The sequence below is a fragment of the Oxyura jamaicensis genome, chromosome 1 (assembly GCF_011077185.1).
Source record: "Oxyura jamaicensis isolate SHBP4307 breed ruddy duck chromosome 1, BPBGC_Ojam_1.0, whole genome shotgun sequence".
NCBI classification, from domain to species: Eukaryota; Metazoa; Chordata; class Aves; order Anseriformes; family Anatidae; genus Oxyura; species Oxyura jamaicensis.
The window spans coordinates 189,952,182-189,972,715 of NC_048893.1; positions in this window are offsets into that span (position 1 = coordinate 189,952,182).

Below are 20,534 nucleotides of genomic sequence, written 5' to 3' on the forward strand. Positions count from 1 at the left end.
GCAAAGCTATTGTACTCTTGTACTAGATGCCATCCAGCAGAGACAAAACTACCATTTGCTTCCTGTTCTGGTATCAATTTATTGTGTTGGCACTCTCAAAAGGCTAGCTGATATTTCAGATATTGAGTTTGAGTCTTGACAGAGAAAAACAGTTATGAAACAACAGCCATCTCCATCATGTACCACTGTTAAAGAGGACAATATTTGGGGGCAATAGTAAGTCTGACATTATTTCAAAACTTCATTCAGTAAATACTCTCTTCTGATGTTCTTTTGTTTCTCATGAAAACATGGATCTTTATTTCAAACTTAGCAGAATAAGGACATCATCTTTGCCATATAATCAATTTCACAGGACAAAACTTCATTGTGAGTTAGTTCTTTTGTACATTCTATTGTGATTGTATTCATACTTTTACATTTTGGAACATGCTTGTGATCGTTTTTGTTGGGACTGTCAAAGACTTAATAATTAGATTTCCATGAATTTAAATTCCTTGTTTCATTCCACCTTCCAGCTTCATTTCTTCTGGATAATTTAACTCTTGTTAACACAAGCTAAAGTGGATGTTTAGGAGACCAGAAAGAACATATTCAAAGTTCCTCCTTCCCTGTGCCTTTATTTTTTTCCATACACATGGTTCATCAAGAGAAAACACATTTGCATTTGAGAGCTTCTGTGAAAAGTTGTTCTCTGACTTGCCTCCATTCCCTCTCTTCCTTGACCTGGGACATCATCAAAGCTGGTACAGAGCAATTGACTGCTGTTTGTCTTGGGCATTGAACAGGAAGTGGACCACAGGACACTGGTTAATGCAAACAGCAGGAAAGAAATCATGGTTTTTTAGCTCAGTTTATACCTTTTAAGAAACACAGGTTCCTGCTATATTCACTAAGTCAACAGGAATTTCCAAAGAACAGTGGTAAGCAGTTGTGGAGGCTTTTCTTTGGAAGGACAATTAAGACTTGCACCTGACAAGGCTTCTTTGATCTGCCACCACAGGAAAATACTTCTCATCTTACAAAACCCTGGAAAAATATTTTTCACTGGGGATGGTTTAGAGAGAAGCAATATTTTCTTTGTGTGAGATATTTTGAAAGGAGTTTCTGCTCTGAACTAGATTGTTTATAAAGAATGTAAAAATATATGGGAAGAAGAGTGCTTCTATTAAAAATGGGAAATGTCAAAACTAAAAATGTTGACATTTTCAATACAAATTAAAGTATTCCATTTGCAGAAAGAAAATCAATTTGAACCTAACAAATGGATGGTGTGTTCCTGTGACTTACTCATTTTTTAAATGTTGGCTCCAATTTATCCTTTTTTGCATTCCTCATCAGATTATTTTTTTTTTAATCATCAAAATTTGGATTTGTTCAGAGAAATTATTTAACATGTTTTCTGAAGGGAACTGTCCTGTGTCAGTATCTTCAAGAAACCTTGACCACAGCACATGATACATGATTTGTGTGTACATGCACACCTCCACACAGATGCAGCCCATTATTTTCTGGAGAACTCATAGGAAATCTCTGATTTTTAGAAAAAAAAAAAAAAAAAAAAAAAACAGGCTTTAGCCTCCATTGTGTCAGGGTCCCAGCAGGATCTCTCCACCTCACTACAGCCAAATTGCTGCTTGCACTAAACTTTGCTGCTCAGTGGTATGTAGACACTTGCAAAGTTAATTCTGGCTACTGAGATATTACCACAGCCCCGATTTAAGTGTGGGAAATATAACTGGAATTGGAAATGCTTCTACAACCACAGTGAACTCCTGAAGCATACCTACTGTTTCTGTAAATTACATCTGCCTGTGAGAAGTAACACTATATGTGTTGGGATTTGTTTCATTTGGCCTGTTGTTTGTGTAAGGCTAATACCATAAGCAAGATAAAATCTAAGTAACTGTAAAGTTCGACTTTGAAATAAAAAGCAAAGGAGAAAAATGTTTCTTTCTTTCTCTCGGTCTCCAGGTGCAGGGTTATTGCAATCAAGATAATTATTTTCCCAACTTCTTGATTGTTATTTGGAAAAAGCCAGTAAGCACAGAAAAAGACATAAGTTCTCTTCTGCTCTCACAAGACAATTTAAAAATAAATAAGTAAATAAATAAAAGGAAAGAAGAAAGAAAACATTTTTCCTCTAAACCCAAAAGCCACAAGAAGTATCTTGGATTCAGATTTGCCCTTAGTGTTTTTGAAAAATATTTTGTCACTTTAAATTCCATTCACATCCTTCAGCATTTAGTTTTCTTCTAGTTACACAAGCTATCCTTTTGCCATTAGCATGATGGGAGTATTTTGCAGACATCAGTCTTTATCCTGAGTCACAACAGTGGTAAAACATCTTAACTGTGGCATTGGATGCAGAGCACAGAGTGATTTGATTAGGTTCCCTTTTGAAAATGTTATATGAGCAACTTTTTTATACTATCTTATAACGTGAAAACAACGTCAAAGCCTGAAATTAGTAGCCTATGGAGAACTGCATCAGCTACATGAGAGAGAGGGTAGCACTGCAGTATGCTGTATTTAGCATAAGGTCATGCTGACCACATACTGCAGGGGTAATGGTTATTTTCAGGCTGGTATTTATCAAGGTTCACAGTGTTTAGGTGCAATAGTTTATAATACGTCAAAGGCTTAAGTTAGGTGAATGGATTAGCAAACCTGGAAGCAGGTGACAATAGCCTAGAGTCCTTCAGCAAGATGACAAAAATGCTCAGTGCCTGTGTGTTTTCCTCCTCCAGAGTGTCTGGCCGTGCTCTCTGCTAGTGTCAGCTCCGCATGCCTCACAGGCATATCCCAGAGGGTGAGAGGAATATGTTGCTTTTTTCACACACACCATCTAAGCAGAAGGCGGTAGAGGTCTGTTAAGAGCCATGGGAAGGCAGAACACCCTAGAGGAGATCATATTGATTATTGTCAACATGGTCCCAAGCATATATTGTGCTACTCACCACTGAACAGAGACCATGTTGTGAAGCCAATAGGAAGAAAAAAACAATGGAGCTCTCTCAGACCCACAGAAATCCTTCAATGATGTGATGCACGTGTGATGGGTCTTGGAGGGATGGATGCAACATGAAAAGTTAAGTATCCTAAGCAAAACAAAACTAACCTAAGTTCTACTCAAATAGACTTCCACAGGTCACTTCAGCAAGAACGAGCATGCCAAAGGCCACTGATGTAGTATATCTGCTTATACAAGACAACTGAAAAAATTGTAGTTTATGGACATAGCTTTGGCACGAATACAAGATGGATCCCATGAAGTATGTTCCTTGTCATTGCTAGGGACCTAAGAATGATTAATAAAGACTATTAATTCCTGCTTTATACCACTTACATTTCTAGACCAAAGCCATCTTTCTAGGGAACATGCTGCTAAACATATTGATTGATTCAAGTTTTATCACTCAGCCTCCTGACATGATAAACAAGGTTCATCAGCTTGAAAAATCTTTTCAGGAAAAACAAAACACTCAGCTTATAAATTCCTTAATAACTGGAGCCTCACATCTGATAACTGACCTCACAGAACCTTAAAATCACATAAAAACATAGGCTGGAAAGTCATCTGGTCCGGCCCCCCGATAAGGCAGAGATAACTGATGTTGCCTGGGGGTGTTGGCCAGCCAAGGTCTGAGTATCTCCAAGGATGGAGACACAGCCTTTTGAGGAAACCTGTGCCAATGCTTTACTACTATTGCTGTAAAAAAATAATATATATATATATTAAAAAAAAAATAAATAAATAAATTGAGTTTTCATAGACATCATCTCTACAAAGAGTCTGGCTTCTGTGAATTCTCTGATCCGGGAGCTGTATGTAGACACCAGTAAGATTCCCCTGAGCCTTCTTGTCTCTATTCTGAACAGACCCAGCTCTCTCTGCCTCCGCCTTGTATGTCAGATGCTCCGGTCTCTTCATCAACTTCATGCTCCTCCCCCGCAATTGCCCATTATGTCCATGTCTCTCTTATACTGGAGACCCCAGCACTGGGCACAGCACTCCAGGTGTGTCTCACCAGGGCTGAGCAGAGGGGAAGGATCACCTTCCTTGACCTGGCAGCAATGCTCTTGCTGATACAGCTCAGCACTCAGATGCTGCCAGGGTACATTGCTACAGGGTACTGTTCAGCTTGTGGTCCATTGGGACCCTCAGGTGCTTCTCTACAAAATTGCTTCCCAGTTGGACAGCCCCAGTGTGTGCAGGTGCTCAGCATTATTCCTTCCTAGGAGCATTTCCCCTTTCTGAATTATATAAGGTTCCTGTCAGACCATTTCTCCAGACTATCTAGATCCCTCTGAATGGCAGACCTGCCCATTGACTGTTCTTTCCAGACTCTGTATGAGAGGGGAACATCCAGAAATTACTGAGAATATACAATGTTTTGAATGCAATACCTGAAGAGCTCGCAAGACCTTCTATTGTCACTAGTTTTGCTAGTGCAAAAAGTGGGAAGACTTGCTGGAACAGCACTAATTGCTGAACACTTTTATTCTCTGGTCTCCTGAGAGGCGTTTGGGCTGGAACTGCGAGCAGCCAACACCTGCCTGTGGACCCGGAGCCCACAGACCACTGCCAGCTGATGTTTTTCAGTAGGTTGGTGGAAAGATCCTATTGCAAGCTGTAATGCAAAAGTGAACTGAGCACTATGTCTATACACCTAAAAGAGCAGTACTTTGTGAATACTGACCTCTCTCCTTGCACATCTCTTTTCTTTTCCTAAGATAATACCTGAGCAAATTCACTTTTCTAACAAACTACTATCAGCCACTCAGCATTAAAAGTGGTAGCTTTTAGGTGACAATCAGCATATTTTTTCCAAGTGAATTGAACAATCAATATAAAAGAAATTCATTTTTACTTAGAGTACATTTGCACGCAAAGTGGGGGGTAGGCATTAGAAATATTGAAGAGCATGAAGGTTAACAATACCCAATTTTGCACTGCTAGCAGAATATTTGTACTGTGGGGAAAAAAAAATGGACATTTTTCAGCATAGCCATTCTGTGACTGTGGTTCAATGGAACCAGGAAAGCCATGGAGCTGGGAGATAATGCTGGTTTAATCTGTGACTAACAGAGACTGAATTCCATTGAGAGTAAAGGCAGGAAAACGCTAATGTAATTAATTTTATTTGGAACAATACAGTCCAAGTGAAATAGCATATCTTTATTTCCTGTAGTAGCTTTTTTTTGTACAACAGATAATAATATAGAAAAGCAAAGTATTTGGATGTTAGTAATATGCAGATTTTATTTTATAACACAACAGAAACCCCTGCATAATGTAGTGACCTCTTTTCTATGTGCTATACTTCTGAAGCTAAGGTCTGACCCCCTAAAATATGGTTTGCTTGTCCACTGAAACTTAAATACTGACTTGGATACGGTCTGTTATAATTCCGTGACACTTGATGGTGTGCCTATTTCCTACAGAAGACAGAGATTTATAGAAAGAATATATATTGTGACAAGCAGTAGCCCTAAATTAATTATTTTAATTAATTTTAAATTAATTGTCAATCATTTCTGTGTAGCATAGAGGTCATAAAAGAGAGATGTGATGAGCTATTATGATTTGCTGCATAGCACAGGCTACAGTTCACAACTAAGGCTGACTACACACCATAGTTACTTACCAAAACTAAAACTGTCCTGAATTTCTACTTTTGGTGCTCAAATTATATTAAGAAACAAACTTTGTAGGACTAATTAGGGAAAAAAAAAATAGTATCAGGATACTGAATAACAGAATTTAGTAATTAGTTGAGATTAAGTGCTCCATGGAAATAATTTGGTAGCAGCTGAGTAGTGCTGAAGCCTCCAGGAACACCTGGCTTGATGTTTCACTACCACCTTTCAGACCTTCTGAAATTTTCAGGTATTTTTTCAGCTAAGTGGGACAGTCCCCTGAAGCCCTGCCAGCACTGGCACTGTCAATAAGCAGGATCTTTTCAGGCCTACCCTCCAGTAATGGCGACATTTAGCCATACTTTCAACAATAGCTGAAGTCAAAGTGAAATCAGTTGGACTTTGGTGTTCACAATTTTTTATGTTTATAGTTTTAAGCAAACAAGATGAATGCACATGGGAATGTGAACAGACCGATATAAATCATTTACATTTGAAAACATCTTTACAGAAAAAAAAAAAAAAAAAAAAAAAAAAAAAAAAAAAACATATTCTATCTTGGTGAGATCTTCATGAAAACAAACAGCATAAGCCACCTGTAGGACTGCTGGGCTTGCAAGAAAACATTAACTGACTTTTATAGTAGAGCACAGTTTTCTGATACTAATAAGTTAGCTGCAATCTGTTGGTATAGAAGGATGCTTCACAAAACAAATGTAAGTATATACAGTCACTTACCTTTTTTCTTCCAACACAGGGAGAACAATGTTCTAGTGCACATCAAAGACTCATTTGCATGTACTGCCTCATTATTTTACACCTGCTGAGATCTCCAACATTTTGCTTACTCTATCAAAGAAAGATTCAGACCTCAAAAAGGCTTATACTTGTTATGCAAAAAGAAATATCCTCAGGCATGCATATTCTTGAAATAAAGTGAGAACTGAATGTCATGATCTTTCTTGGATAAAGGCAGGTGAAGGTCTTAGTTAAATTTTCAAACTGTCAATAAGAAACTTTTAGGGAAAAAAAAAAATAAAGGATTACATGACACAGATTAAGTCACAAAATATCACGTTCCCTCTCACTCATTGGAAACTGCTTCTAAATCTCAAAACAACGCTTTGGTCAAAAATTATTAACATAGCACAATTAACCTTCAAACAATGAAACTACATTAGTCTATCTTGTAAGAGTGGGTGAATCAGAAAAGCTAAAACCTCTCTTCCTGTATTGGAATTATTTATGTAATTCCTCCTAGTTCATACAGTTTAATGGGGTTGGTCTGGTGCTGGCTCCTTATGGATCAATGTTAAGGGCTACATAATGAAACCAACTGATTTACATGTGATTATTGAGCAGACTAAAGTGGTTACAAAGCAGATGCATTAGGGATGGGCAAGGGAAAGACTACATTTAGCAATCTAGGAAACATCTGAACAAATATAGTTTGAGGGCAGCAAAGGAGTTCTTGATTTTTGCTTGGGACTACACAAGATAATAATCCCAAAATTGGGCTGTTTCCCAAAAGTGGGGTGGGTTGTGCCAGGGCTGGATGTGGCAGAGCCACCAAAGAGGACTGAGGCTGTAGCTTGCAAGGTCAGGAACTGGGGTGGGGGGCAGTACTGCTGGGGTTTGGCAGGAAGAAAAGAGAGTGGAGAAGGCACTGTTGGACTACCTGCCCTGAAAAAACACTGCCCAGGCAATCACTCAGCAGAGACCCTCACATGGACAATATTGTATATTGTGTGTTAACAACACAAGGTTTTGGGGAGGTTGCAGGGGTGGCCTCTGTGAGCAGAGTGCAGCAGCTGCCCCAGGTCAGATCAGAGCCAGCTCCAGATGGCTCCAAAAGGGACCTGCCACAGCTCACAGTGGAGCAGATCTCCACGCTGCAGCCTGTGGAGGAGCCCCCGGTGGAGCAGGTGGATGTGGCCTGGAGGAGGCTGCCGCCCATGGAGAGCCCCCACAGGAGCAGGCCCCAGGCCGGAGCTGCCGCTCATGGGGGACCCGTGCTGGAGCAGTTTGCTCCTGGGGGATGGACCCCGTGGGACGGAGCCGTGTGGGAGCAGTTCCAGAAGAGCTGCAGCCTGTGGGCAGCCCCCGCAGGCTCAGTTCAGGAAGGACGGGATCCCCTGGGAGGGACCCCACGGGGAGTAGGGGCAGAGAGGGACCGTGACGGAGCAGCAGAGACGAAGCGCCAGGGCCTGACCGCAGCCCCCATTCCCTGTTCCCCTGCACTGCTCAAGGGAGGACAGAGATGAGGGTGGATAGGGGGGAAGGTGGTTTTAGATTGCTTTTAGTTCTCACTGCTCTAGTCTGGTAGCAGTAGGCAACAAATTTTATTCTTCTCTCTACATTGAGTCTGTTTTGCCTGTAACAATAATTTTTAAGTGATCTTGTTCATAGCGCTTGAGTCAGTTTTCATCGTATTTTCTCCCCGTTACTTTGAGGAGGAGGAGTGAGAGAGTGGTATGATGCAGCTTAGCTGCCCATCAGGGTGAAAGTACCACACTGTATGTCTAGGAATGATGCCCTCAAGAATGTGATCCTTGGAGAAAACTCACTGAATTGTGTTTCTTCTCCCTTTCCTTTATTTTTTCCTTGTTCTTCCTCTGACCAGTCTCTTCCCCTCAGAAATATGTTCACTTCCCCACAAAACCTTTTTAAACACATATGGCAAGTCTGTAAAGAATAGAGGCCACAGACATGCTTCTCCAAGGTATTTAACCCTTTGGAGAAAAGGCAGAAGGTTCTTTCTTCCCACACAAATCTTTTCCTGAACTGATGCTTTTAATACATGTCTAAACCAAAATGCTGCAAGGGTTATTGAATCTTTTGAGATAAAAGCCAATATTAAATTATAAGGGAGAATATTTACTCAAAAATGGTGGCTCCAAATGTATTTAGATGATCGTGGCATTTATTTACCAAAGTTTGAATTTTGGCGGTGGCATTTGACATTTACATAATTTCCTATATGATGAAATTACTTCACTGTTCTTTTTTTTTCCTTAATATAGACCAGGACTGCAAGAGTGATAAGTGTTTTGAGTATAAAGTAAGCATTTTAAGGAAAAAAAAAAAAAAAAAAAAAAAAAAAAAAAAAAAAGGTCACAGTTATATTCCAAAGCTTCCAGAAAGAAACAAGAATCTACAGCTTCTCCATTTAATGTAACTCCATGCAGGAGTTAGGACTATAGCCTGCCTCTGTTATCTTGCAGCCTGCATGATTTATAATTCTATAACCGTAGGGAAAAAAAACGGTGCTTGAATATTGTCACAGAGTAGTCTACAAGCTAAGATGATGGATGTATTAGCAAGGGGCAGCCCTAAGTGGTAGCACACAGAGAGTATGACCTTCCCGTACAGATGGACCCCATGGGAAGAGTCAGGTGATTGTCTATTGGCACAACTTTCTGCTCCGCTGCTTTTCTCAGTAGTTTTTCCCTTTTAGCAGTGTTCTGCCCCATTCCTCCTGTTGATGACCCATAGCCCAAGCTTCCAAAGTTGTTTGGAAACCTCACTAAGTGACCATTGGGAATACAGGTCATCTGTGAAGTACATATTCATGCCAGGATCTCTTTCAGATACAGTGTGTGTGCTTTGGCTGCACAGCACAGCACTTAGGACACTCCTGTCCACTAGTAAGAAGCCTTTAGTTGTGGCTGTGCAAGATGAATACTTACAGTTGATGACTCCTGGGCAGCCTCTTCACCATCCCATGGCAAACGTCACTTAGGTGATCCTTGGGACAAAGCGTGACCTTACATGTGCTGGGTCTATACACACTATGCTCATTTGCTCAGTTTTACATTGTGTAGGTCAGACTTAAAGCTCATCCATACTATATTTAGGAAGAGCCCAGGGATGATTCACAGGAAATGATCAGTGCAGACCAGATACCCTGATGATGTGGGCTGTGCTAATTTTGATCTTCTTCAGGCAGACCCCCTGAGACCTTTTAAACCTGCCCTGGAGCACAGAAAAGTAGGAAAGATATAGTCCAGGCTTGAGAAGCGGTTCAGAGCCACATTTAAATGACAATGTAAGGATTGACAGGGATGCAGACAGCTCCTTCTGTACTGTCACTGTGATTTGCTTCCAGGATCCTGCTTTTGGGGCCTAGTAGCATGTGGTGGCTTGTGTCCACACTGCCATTGAAGACAGATCATCAGCACCATTTTGCAGCGCATCTGGAAGGTGCTCTGCATGTATTGCTGTCCTGATTTCAGCTGGGACAGAGTTAAATTTCTTCCTAGTAGCTGGTACGGTGCTGTGTTTTGGATTTAGCATGATAGTAATGCTGATAACACACCAATGTTTTAGTTACTTCTGAGTGATGCTCACACAGAGCCAAGGACATTTCAGCTCCTCATGCTGCCCTGCCAGCGAGGTACCTGGAGGTGCACCAGGAGCTGGGAGAGGACACAGCCAGGACAATGGACCCAGACTTACCAAAGGGATGTCCCATACCATGTGGCATCATGCTGAATAATAAAACTGGGCCGGGGGAGAACTGGCTGGAGCAGGTGGTGCTGCTTGGGGTATTGGTCAGCAAGTGGTGAGAAATTGCATTGTGCATCATTTGTTTTGTATATTCTTTTATAATTATTATTATTATTATTTTCCCTTGTTTTTCTGTCCTATTAAACTGTCTTTATCTCAACCCACAAGCTTTCATCTTTCTTTCTTGCAATTCTCTCCCCCATCCCACTGAGGGTAGGAGGCAGTGAGTGAACAGCTGTGTGGTGTTCAGCTGCCTGCCACCACGAGCCCTTCCCCTCATCAACAATAACTCAGGACATGTTTCATCCCTTTTGAGGCTTCTCTTTGAGTCACAGACAGGTTGTCACTAACGATGTTTTAGAAGCTCATATTGATTTATGAAACGATGAGAGGACTGACTTGGTGGCAACTTTCCATGTTTATTATCTGTACAATATAATACTGCTGGTGAAATACTGACACTGCATGAAGACAAAAAGAAAGGCTTCCTGGGACAGTCTCGAAGGACCAGTCTAGGCCAAAAATACCAGGTCATGGTAAAGTTCCCCTATGGTACAGTTACCCCTATTGCCAAGGTGCAGCAATCTCTATAACAGTCCAACAACCAAAGCACACACAGCTTTTACCTATCTTTCTTCCATCTCCAGATAAATTTTTGGGGTAATATAACATGCAGACAATGGTCAACAGAATCCTGGAATGAAATGAGGAGCAGTCCAAACTGACAGAAAAAACATAGCCAATGGCTGCAATGCCAATGCAAATGTTGCACCAAATAATTCATTTTCACATTCTGGAATATCTTTTTGAACAGGAACTGTGATAGGACAGTTGATGATCTACATAGGAATGTTTCAAGCATGGGTTGGAATTTTTCTGTTTTCTACCTTGCTGCTCAATCCAAACCAGCTCTTCCATGAAGTATATTATCGAGTCATGCCCCCGGCCAATGGCTAAGTAGGAATAGATCATTTATTATAAAACAGGAAATATGGGTTCCACCAAGATTCTCACAAAGCGTGGACAGTAATAGATCCCCTCTGCTTCCCCTTTCCTCAGCTGAAGCTTTAACCTAAGGCTAAATGAGTCTGCAAAATTACTTCTGGAGGAATTTAATTTCCCTGTTCACTAGTTTTACTTGTATTAATTAAAAGCAAATTCTCAGTCATATCTTATTTGGCTGGGAGAAAATACCTTAGCATACAAACCTTCCTGAATAAAATATCCTTTCTGTTTTGAATAAGTTCCTTCTCCAAGAACTCTAGTTAAATTTTCTAGTTATGAACATTTAATGAGCCCATCCCATTAACATTTAGGCATCAGTCAAAAAAAAAAAAAAAAAAAAAAAAAATCCAGAACAAATTCTATTTATTTTACCTCATTCCAACTTTGCTTATATCCATATATGTTCCAAGAAAGCCTGATCAGCCCTTTCCGAAACTTGACTGTATGGGGAAACGTTTTAATTGGGTTCTTTATTCCTTGCCTTAAACTGATACTTTCAAATTGCATTTTGTTTTCTGATTGCAAAACATGGCAATGTCATGGGCCACCTACAACAAATGCTTTTCCTCCTGGGCAGTCTCAGGTGTACGGACAGGGCAAGAGAGGATCTTGCAGGGAATTCAGATCTGGAAGAGAAGTCAGTGCAAATTCTGATAAATCCCAGCTTTATAAATTCACTTCTAGCTGTTCTGTTCATGAGGAATCCTATTTCATGAGAAATAACTAGTCATTTTGATTCTCTTTAGTCAAACATTGTAATATCCCAGGCAGAGCAAGTCTGGCTATTTCTTTTTTTTTTTTCTTTTTTTTTTTTTTCTTTTTTTATTTTCGCAGACAAATATTTTTTACTAAAATTGATGGCGGAGAGTACATTTGTACAATTCAATAAAAAATTGAAAATACACCATTTTGTATTGTGCAGATTTTGGTCATGCTCAGATTCCATTTATTTACAAATTCTGCCAAACAGTTATTACCATAATCTCCACATGGTTGGTGAACTTTTATTATGGCAGCATGTTTAACTTGTAGAAAGGCTGCCCTCATAGTTAGATGTCTGGGGGGCCTGCTGCAGACATCTCTCTTACTGTGAATGCCTTTCTTCCTTCTAAGACAACACTGTCAGAGTCTTTGAGTATTTATTATCTAATAAGTGAGTTATTGTCATAAAATATCATGGAAACTATTGATTGAAGAAAGCTAAATCTTTTTAACATATAATAAAGAGTACTGCAAGATAAATTTATAATTATGAATTGACGGAAGGGATAATGTACCTTATATCCATTCCCCAGTAGACAGTGATCACAAAGGTTATTAGATTGAAATTCTCTTGTGCGTATAACACGCCAAGCCTGTAGTGGTCTCTGAGAGAAGTACAGCTGAGTAATCCAAGCTGACATCTGTCTGGGTGCACTATCACAACTCATCCCTTAAATTCCTAGATGCTGGTCTAAGATGTTTATTCACATCCTTGAGCACCGAATGAACAATTCCCTCCCACGACAGGTGTCCATTAGCAAAACAGCATGCCTCATTTGGCCTTAAGCACGGGTGACAGCTAATAAAAGCATATGAACACGTGTTATGCATATATGCCACAAGGCATAATCCTCTTTGCACCATGCAGAAATATTTCCTATTGCCCCAATTATTGTGAGTGCTGGGAAGTATTTCAGCATGGACAGTTATGTCCATAACATCTGTGTCCAGGCTGGGAACAAGCAAATATTGCAGAGTACTGTTCACAAACACCCATTCAGAGGTTATGCAGTTCCTGCTGTCTATTGACAATATGAGCCATATGAAGACAACTCACCAACACATGTTGTTTTCCTGCCAGCTGTCGCAATATCTGCTGCTGGTCCCTGGCACAGAGCTGGGATTGACAAGCAGCATAAAGTCCTTCTTGGTGCAAAGCTATAGTCCAGGGAGCTCTCTCTGGGCTACTTCCTGGAGCAATTCTCAAATGGAGCATCTACCTACTAATCTGCCAGTAGATTTCAGCATTTGTGTCCAATTTTTTTTCCTAATACCATAAGAAGAAATGTGCAAACTCCTTTTAATATGCTCCCTGATAGGAAAGATACATTTGGTTTTAAATTTTTTATATGACACTGTTTCACCAAGTAGATTATAAAAATTTAAATTACTTGAGAGAAGGAGAGAAGACATGCAAGCGCTATGAAGCCTAGTCAGAGCTTGCACAAATGTGACTCTGCAGCAGACTTTTCACTTAGGCAGGTGTTTTCTGTCTCCTGAAGAAGAGCTCTTCTAGCTCCGAAAGTCTCCAGCAGTGGACATTGATTTCAGCTGCATCTCTGTGCTACACCTAACCGTGGTGAATGTGTCAAAGCTGATATTCCAACTGCATCTCAAAGCAAGCTGCCTCAAAGAAGCACCTACAGAGCTCTTGTTTGATGGGTTTTCCCTTACTAAACAAGGAACAGTGTTTATCCAAAGCAATACAGTATTTCCTTCCCAGCTGGCCAAATTAACAAGCCTGTGGAAGTGTCCATCTTAGATACTTTGACAGCAAAGAATAACTGCTGCTCTAAGCTCAGTAAGAACAGAAAAGCATAAGAAAATGTCCTTCATATAAAGAAGTTGGTTTCTGCATCTGACAGCCCAAGTTATCAGCCTTTCTCCCCCAGCTGTCAGATTTTGTCCAAATATGCCCTCAGAATTACGAAAAACTCCATTTAACCAGTCATAAACACTCCTCAGCATTGACATCCTGTAAGCTCCCGATAGAAGAATGAATACAGAAAATAAAAAAATGGTCATGCCTATGCAGTGCTGATTGTGATCAATATTGTTTCACAGCTTCATCATGCAACACAATTTCACATTGCTCTTTGTACATGCAGATCATCATTGTCTTCTAGGTTTGCATACTGAACTTAGTAAAATGGTAAACTAACTCACAAAGTCTTGCCAGGTTGGGTGGCTGGTGGAGACACAAAGAGGGAGCTGAGGACTGGCTCCTCCAGCAGGCCTGGACAAGCTGGTAAAGGTCAGTGTTTCACAGTACTGTGCCTATGAGCATTTTGTAGATCTTATTCTTTTGGCAATCTCAGCTCCTCATCATCTTGTGTGCTTCTAATTCCTCTCCACATTCTTCACTGCCATTTTGGTTTCCTGATCCTTGGCTTAGCTTCCAACCATGTTTCTGTCCTGCTGCCTGGATCATGGCCTATCTTGATTCCCTGATCTCAGTCTACAACTTCTGACTTGGACTCTAAACAGTGGCTTAATCCCAGCACCCAGCTACACCAGTCCAGTGCATTACAGGAGGGCCTGTTCCCTAACCGGGACTTCTGGCTACACACCGTAACAGGTCATAGCTCACCCCCATGGGAGGTTGACAGGAATAACACATGCAATTAACCTTTCTGCTGCAGAGACCATCTGGTTATTGTGCTGTGCGTGCACAGCATGGAGGTGAATTGGTGAAATTCCTTACTGCAAAGACTTCAAATTGGATTGCGGGATCAAAGAGGTCATAAGAGTTTTCAAAAATGAGAGTAGCTTTATTGCTCAGCTTGTAGAATCCTTTGTATTATCATGTCTAGAGACACACTAGAGCAGAAATGATGGAGAAATGGAGGTAAAGGAGCAGACAGTGCCAGTGCAGCACAGTCCAGACAGTACCATGTCAACAAAACTGCTGTAATTGAAATCATGGCTCTCGCTGGAATCACGGCAAACCTCCAGCTGACTGCTGTTGACCCAGGGCTTTAGCCTAACAGCATTACCTTTTGAAGATACGTAGAATATAAAAGATATACTAGGTTTTGGACTTGATGTTCCTTATTAGGAGGAGGAAAACTAGGAGTTGGACTTGATGATCCTTATGGGTCCCTTCCAACTTGGGATGTTCCATGAGGTTTAATTTAGCAAAATGCATACAGCAAGGTATATCCCAAAACAATATACCATCCCAGCCCATTCCTGGACAGGAGAAATTTGATAAGAACATCTACAAGAGAAAGATAATAAGAGAAAAAGTGGGGACTGAGAAGTCACTCACACTCAGTAGAAAGAAAAGCGGAGAGGAGACACAGGAGTGAGCATTCACAGAGAACAGGACTAGCCATTAGCCCAGGAGCAGAGGCAGCAGTGGTCGTGGTGTCAACAGGGAGGCCTCTGAAGAAGACGAAGCACCAAGAGGTGTTGTCTGGAAGCTCCTCCATGTGCAGTCAAAATGTGCTGGGAGGGTGCATGGTGGTGCCTGGGCAGAGTGTGCATGGCCTGAGGAGCTGCTGGCTCTGCTCTGCCCCAGTCCTCACCAGCACAGAGGGCTGAGCTGAGCCGAGAGCCCAGTGCACGAAAATTACAAAGCAGGCTCCCTCTTCCTGAGAGACTATGCAGATATCTGCAGATGTCCTTTCCCTGAAAATGAGGCATAAACCAGGACAGACGTGTGTTTGTTTGGAGCACAGAAAATATAACTACCAGTGCTGCAATTTGGAAAGCTTTCAAAACTGTTCTTGTAGCTGGAGGCAGATGCCACAAGCCACAGAGTTTAATAAAACAGTCCTGACCCAAGGTTTACAGCACTAAACTGCACACTTGAGGCCAGATTAGTAAAAACAGATGGGAAAAATATAAAGCTGCACAGACTAATTGGGCGCCCTGTTGGTGGACACTTCCTGTAATCAGGGGAGTTTTGAATGACATATGTTTATCTTTTCCCCCTCCTTGGGATACTATTTCATTATACACAGTAATGAGGCACCTGGCCCTATGATTGCTGGGCTAAAAATCCTTATGAGGATTTTCACCTGCTGTGCACAAGCTTTTCTATTGGTAAAACATAGATGCTCTACCCTTACCACTCCCTGGGGCTCGACAGAGGAGCAGCTGTCTGGAAATCAGCATGATTAGAGTTATTAGCATTTGGGAGGCATCTCTGCCTTGGTGGAGAAAGGCAGTTGGAGGTCACTTTTTAGCTGGGCAGGAAAGGTAGGGTGGGAAAAGGATGAAAGAATGTGGAAATAACTTCAGACATGTAACAGACCATCTGGGCAGAGGCACAGTGGCAGTGAGCAATGAGGTTCACAAGATTTCAGCTCTCAGTTTGAGAATTCTCATTGAGAATCCAGTCTGGTGCCCCATGGGCTGTTGGGTGACCCGTCACTGCTCAAGGCAACCACAGCACCAAGCCAGATGCCCACAAAAATAAAAATGCAAACGGCAGAGCTCTACCTCTGAGGAGGCTGGGGTCACTGATGCATTGGGGTGGAGATTTTTAGTCGTTTAGTGGTTCCTTTCTGTTCATAGCCCCTGGCAAGGGACCCTTTGGTGGACATTTGCACAGCTGAGCAGTCCTTTTGGCTGCCTCAATTTCTGATGCCTTAAAGGACATTTCTTTTTTCCTGTTACAGAATCTCTAACTCAGCACACACCTGATGGCCTGGTGCAGCTGGAAGTACAAGGTGAGTGCATTTACACCCCTGTCCAGTTCTTCTACCTTTAGTACCTTTAGTTCATTACACCTGGTGGACACAAGCTCTTGTCACCTGCCCTGGGATGTGTGCCACAGCTGGAGAAGGGCAGGTCCATATTGTCACCCACCCCAAACGATGCTGGGTTTGCAGGTATGGGGCTTGGGAGAGGAGCTCTCTCCAGCCACAGATGCTAAACAAAGCTTTACACGAGCTGAGTTATTAAAGACAGGCACTGAGTAATCATGTTCCTACCTGTATAAACTGGAATCAAAAGTGAATTATTCAGTCAGCGGAAATAAATGGATTTTTCCAGCTGGTGTGGCTGACGTGTACTGTGTATATCACATTTATATATCTTCCTTCCACTAACCAGCTCCCCTTTCAATAATCAAGCTCTATAGCTATAACAATTCTACTGACTGGAAAGAAATGTGTGTTCACAACATGCACCAAGAGATAAATCCTGATACAGCTCTGGGAACACATTCTGTGCATTACATGTGCCAAAGGAGTAGGATTTATTTGGGTCATTTATGCTTCACTGGAGTGGAAGAAGGAAAAAAAAAAGAAAAAAATAGGCCTTGCTATAATGAATTGGACTCCTTGAGTCCTGCAGAGAGTAATCCCTATGCATTGGCTACCTGGGATTGTCATCCATCTATGCAGCAAGGGCTGGTTTTGTAGGACAGGTCTATTCAGACGCAGAGCCATGTATATACAGGCCCTGCATTGCTCATCTCGGCGGCAGCCTCCCATAAGCCAGGCCTGGACCCTTCCCACGATTTCTGGGTGCACAGGAGCACCCCTTGCATCCTGTCATGCCCTGTCCAAGGGGGAAACCTCTGCCCTTTTTGGACAGGCTGCTCTGAGTGAGCTCAATTTTGCCCAAGTTAGTGTTCTTCCTGAAAAAAATTCCCAGCAACTCCAGTGTGGCCACCCTTTCCTTTGTGCTGCCACAGAGCCACAAAGGTCTTGTGATCTAAACAGCGCAGCGAGGAGAGGAAAGGGCAGAGGAAGGGGAGCACAGCAGGCCAGAGCTACGGTGGAGACCAGAGATGGCTTCAAAGGTGCTGAGCCATCATCAGCCCCTTCTGCATAGGAAGAGAGACTAAATTATAAACTTCTGGGAGTTGCTGCCTCCTCCTCTGTTTATCCCTAGTGCTGTGAGCTCTCAAAGCAGAAAACACTCCTTCCTTGCTGCTACGGGAACAGCTAGCACATTGCAGCTAGTGCTACAACTACAGAGTAACCTGATATACTTGTGCAGGCGGCCGGTTGGTATTTCACAGCTGTTCTAAATAAACAGTGTGTCTATCTATGCCCTTAGGAAAAAGTGTGCTTTGTTTCTTCATAGCACTTACAATTTATTGGCACTGGGGAGGGAAGGTTGAGGGAGAGGATCAGAGCAGGGAAAAAAAGGCCACGGTTGTGTGTTTGTGCTTCACCCCCAAACAGAATAAATCCATCAGGACATCACAGGCTGCCTGCCCCCACCGAAAGAAGGAGCAGCAAGCTCACCACAACTCCAAAGGGAATAGCATCAAGGTTGCTTGTAACCCTCGCTAGGTTGTGACTCCCCAGGAAACATTGAATGAGGCCAAAACGGCAACAAATTCTTACAGAATGCAAGAAATGCAGGTGGGGAACTGTGTTCATGGAAAAGGCATATAAATCCAACCCATTCTGTAGTGTTTGAAAGGAATAAGTTAGCTGTATTGGTCTGGATTGCTGTCAATGTAGTAATGTACATACATATCCAAAAGGATGCAGTCTTTAGCCTTTCATTGTACAGATATTTTGCATACACTGAAGTGTGGAGTTTTCCTCTTTTTGAGTAAAAAACTGCAGACTTTCAGGACCATGCATTTCAAAGAAATTCAAGCTACGTAAGAAATCATCGATTATGTATTTGCCATTCTAGCTGTCTACTGTATCAAAACAGGGAGGAAGAAGCAAGAAATATTACAGCATGGTTAAAGCAATCCACTCATGGGAAGGGAGGACACCTGGGAAGAGTGACAGAAATTGTTGCACAGCTCTTGGGTGTTTGGGGTCACTAAGCTTCCCTGGTCTTTCCAGTTTGCAGGACTTCATACATGTTTAGCACAGAGTTCCTATAAGAAGCTCTGAGGGATGAATGGTTGGACAGATCACACCACACTGGGCATGGGGAATTTAAAAATTCCCCACTTATTAGCCAGCCCAGACCTAGTTTGGGTTGTCTTCCCATCATCCCACCAGCCTCATTGATGTGGTCAAGAAAAACAAGCAGGAAATATGTGGGTATGCAGAAGTGAATGAGATGAGGAAATGTAAAAGGTTGCCTCTTCTTTGTCATTTTCTCAAGAGAATGGAAGTGGGAAACCTGTCTGAAAATGTAGTATTTTGAGAAAAGGCATCACAATGTCCAGGCAGCAGGAAGGAGGAGAGTGGTAGATGGCAGAGGACCAGCAAGGGAAGGGTGCACATGTGGTGGCACAGGACTTGGAGTGACCTTCTGGGTCACTGACTCCAGTTGGTAACAATCCCTGAAGGCTGCATTATGTAACTCCAATTCCTACACAATTTCACTCCATCCTAAAATGTCATAGGATGCTTCCATTGGAGAGGAAAGCTGTCCCGGTAACTCTTTGTTCTCACAGTCAGAAACCCACCACTTTTCTGTCTGATCATATAGCCGCCAGTTGCTATTTGTTCATGCAGATCTCTGCTCTTGCTTATTCTTTCCTCCTATTGCCCCTAACAGGTCAGGTCTTAGTCCTAAAACAGTTTCCTGAGGGGAAAAAAAAAAAAAAAAAAAAAAAAAAAAAAAAAAAAAAAAAAAAGCTATTAAGGTCTCTCCAGCTTGATGCTTCCATTTTCAGCACTGAGTTTTATTGCCTCTGGTCATTTCCTTACACATCCTACAATTTTTCTTAAAAGTGCCTATTTTTTTTCCTGTTTAACTAATCTACTGTGTCTGTGAGCTACAGAAACAGATCTGTCACAAAAAAAAAAAAAAAAAAAAAAAAAAAAAATATATTAAACAGACCAATTTCCCCTGTTTGTTCATCTGCAATTTTTTACCCCAAAAAATGGCAACAGTTTACTGTGGCAAGTTCTGTTATTGCAAGTTGCATATTATGATGCTTTCTCCTACCCTGTTTTCTCCTGTATTCTGTCTTTTTCACATTTAGAAGTAGTGGTGGTGTTTGTTTTCTTTGCATTTTATTTGTTTGTTTCTGTTTGGTTTTGGTTTTGGTTTAAATTTTGCATGTTGCTTATGTGAAACCGACAGGGTAGAGTTGCTTAAGCCACTCCTTCCCTTTTCCTTAAAGATAATTACTTTAGGGTTTTAATTTCTGGAAAGATGTTTGAAAGCACAATAATGACAGAGGAAAAGAGATTAACACAATGCAATATATGGCCTTGGGGTGGGAAATGCAGTTGTGAAACCTCACATAGAGGCATACACTGATCTTCATCTCAGGCTGAAATATAAATTATATATATCTATGCATATATATGCACTCCGTAACTATGGTTTTAGAGACACGGTTATGGAAACTGTTTAGAACCCCCAAGGGATTTGAAACATTTTCTTTTATTTTTAAAGAGAATTAGGATTTAGTCTTAACACAGAATATGCAAAGCCACCACAAAAGACAAACTGATTCACATTTCATGATCCATGTGATGCTTGTTTATCCTTTAGACAGTAAACATATTACCCAAATCAACACATTAAATATAGTTAAAGCATATTAAAGCATATTTTCTGAATATTTGTGAATGTCCTGATACTTCTGTGTTGCTGAAATCAATAGGAAAAAAAGAGCAGGAATCCAGAGCCGGGGAACAGCAGTGGCTGCAGCAGAGTCAGCAGAATGCAGTTGCACCAATGGAGCAGATGGCTCAGAATAAACAAAAAGAGTTGTCTGTGCC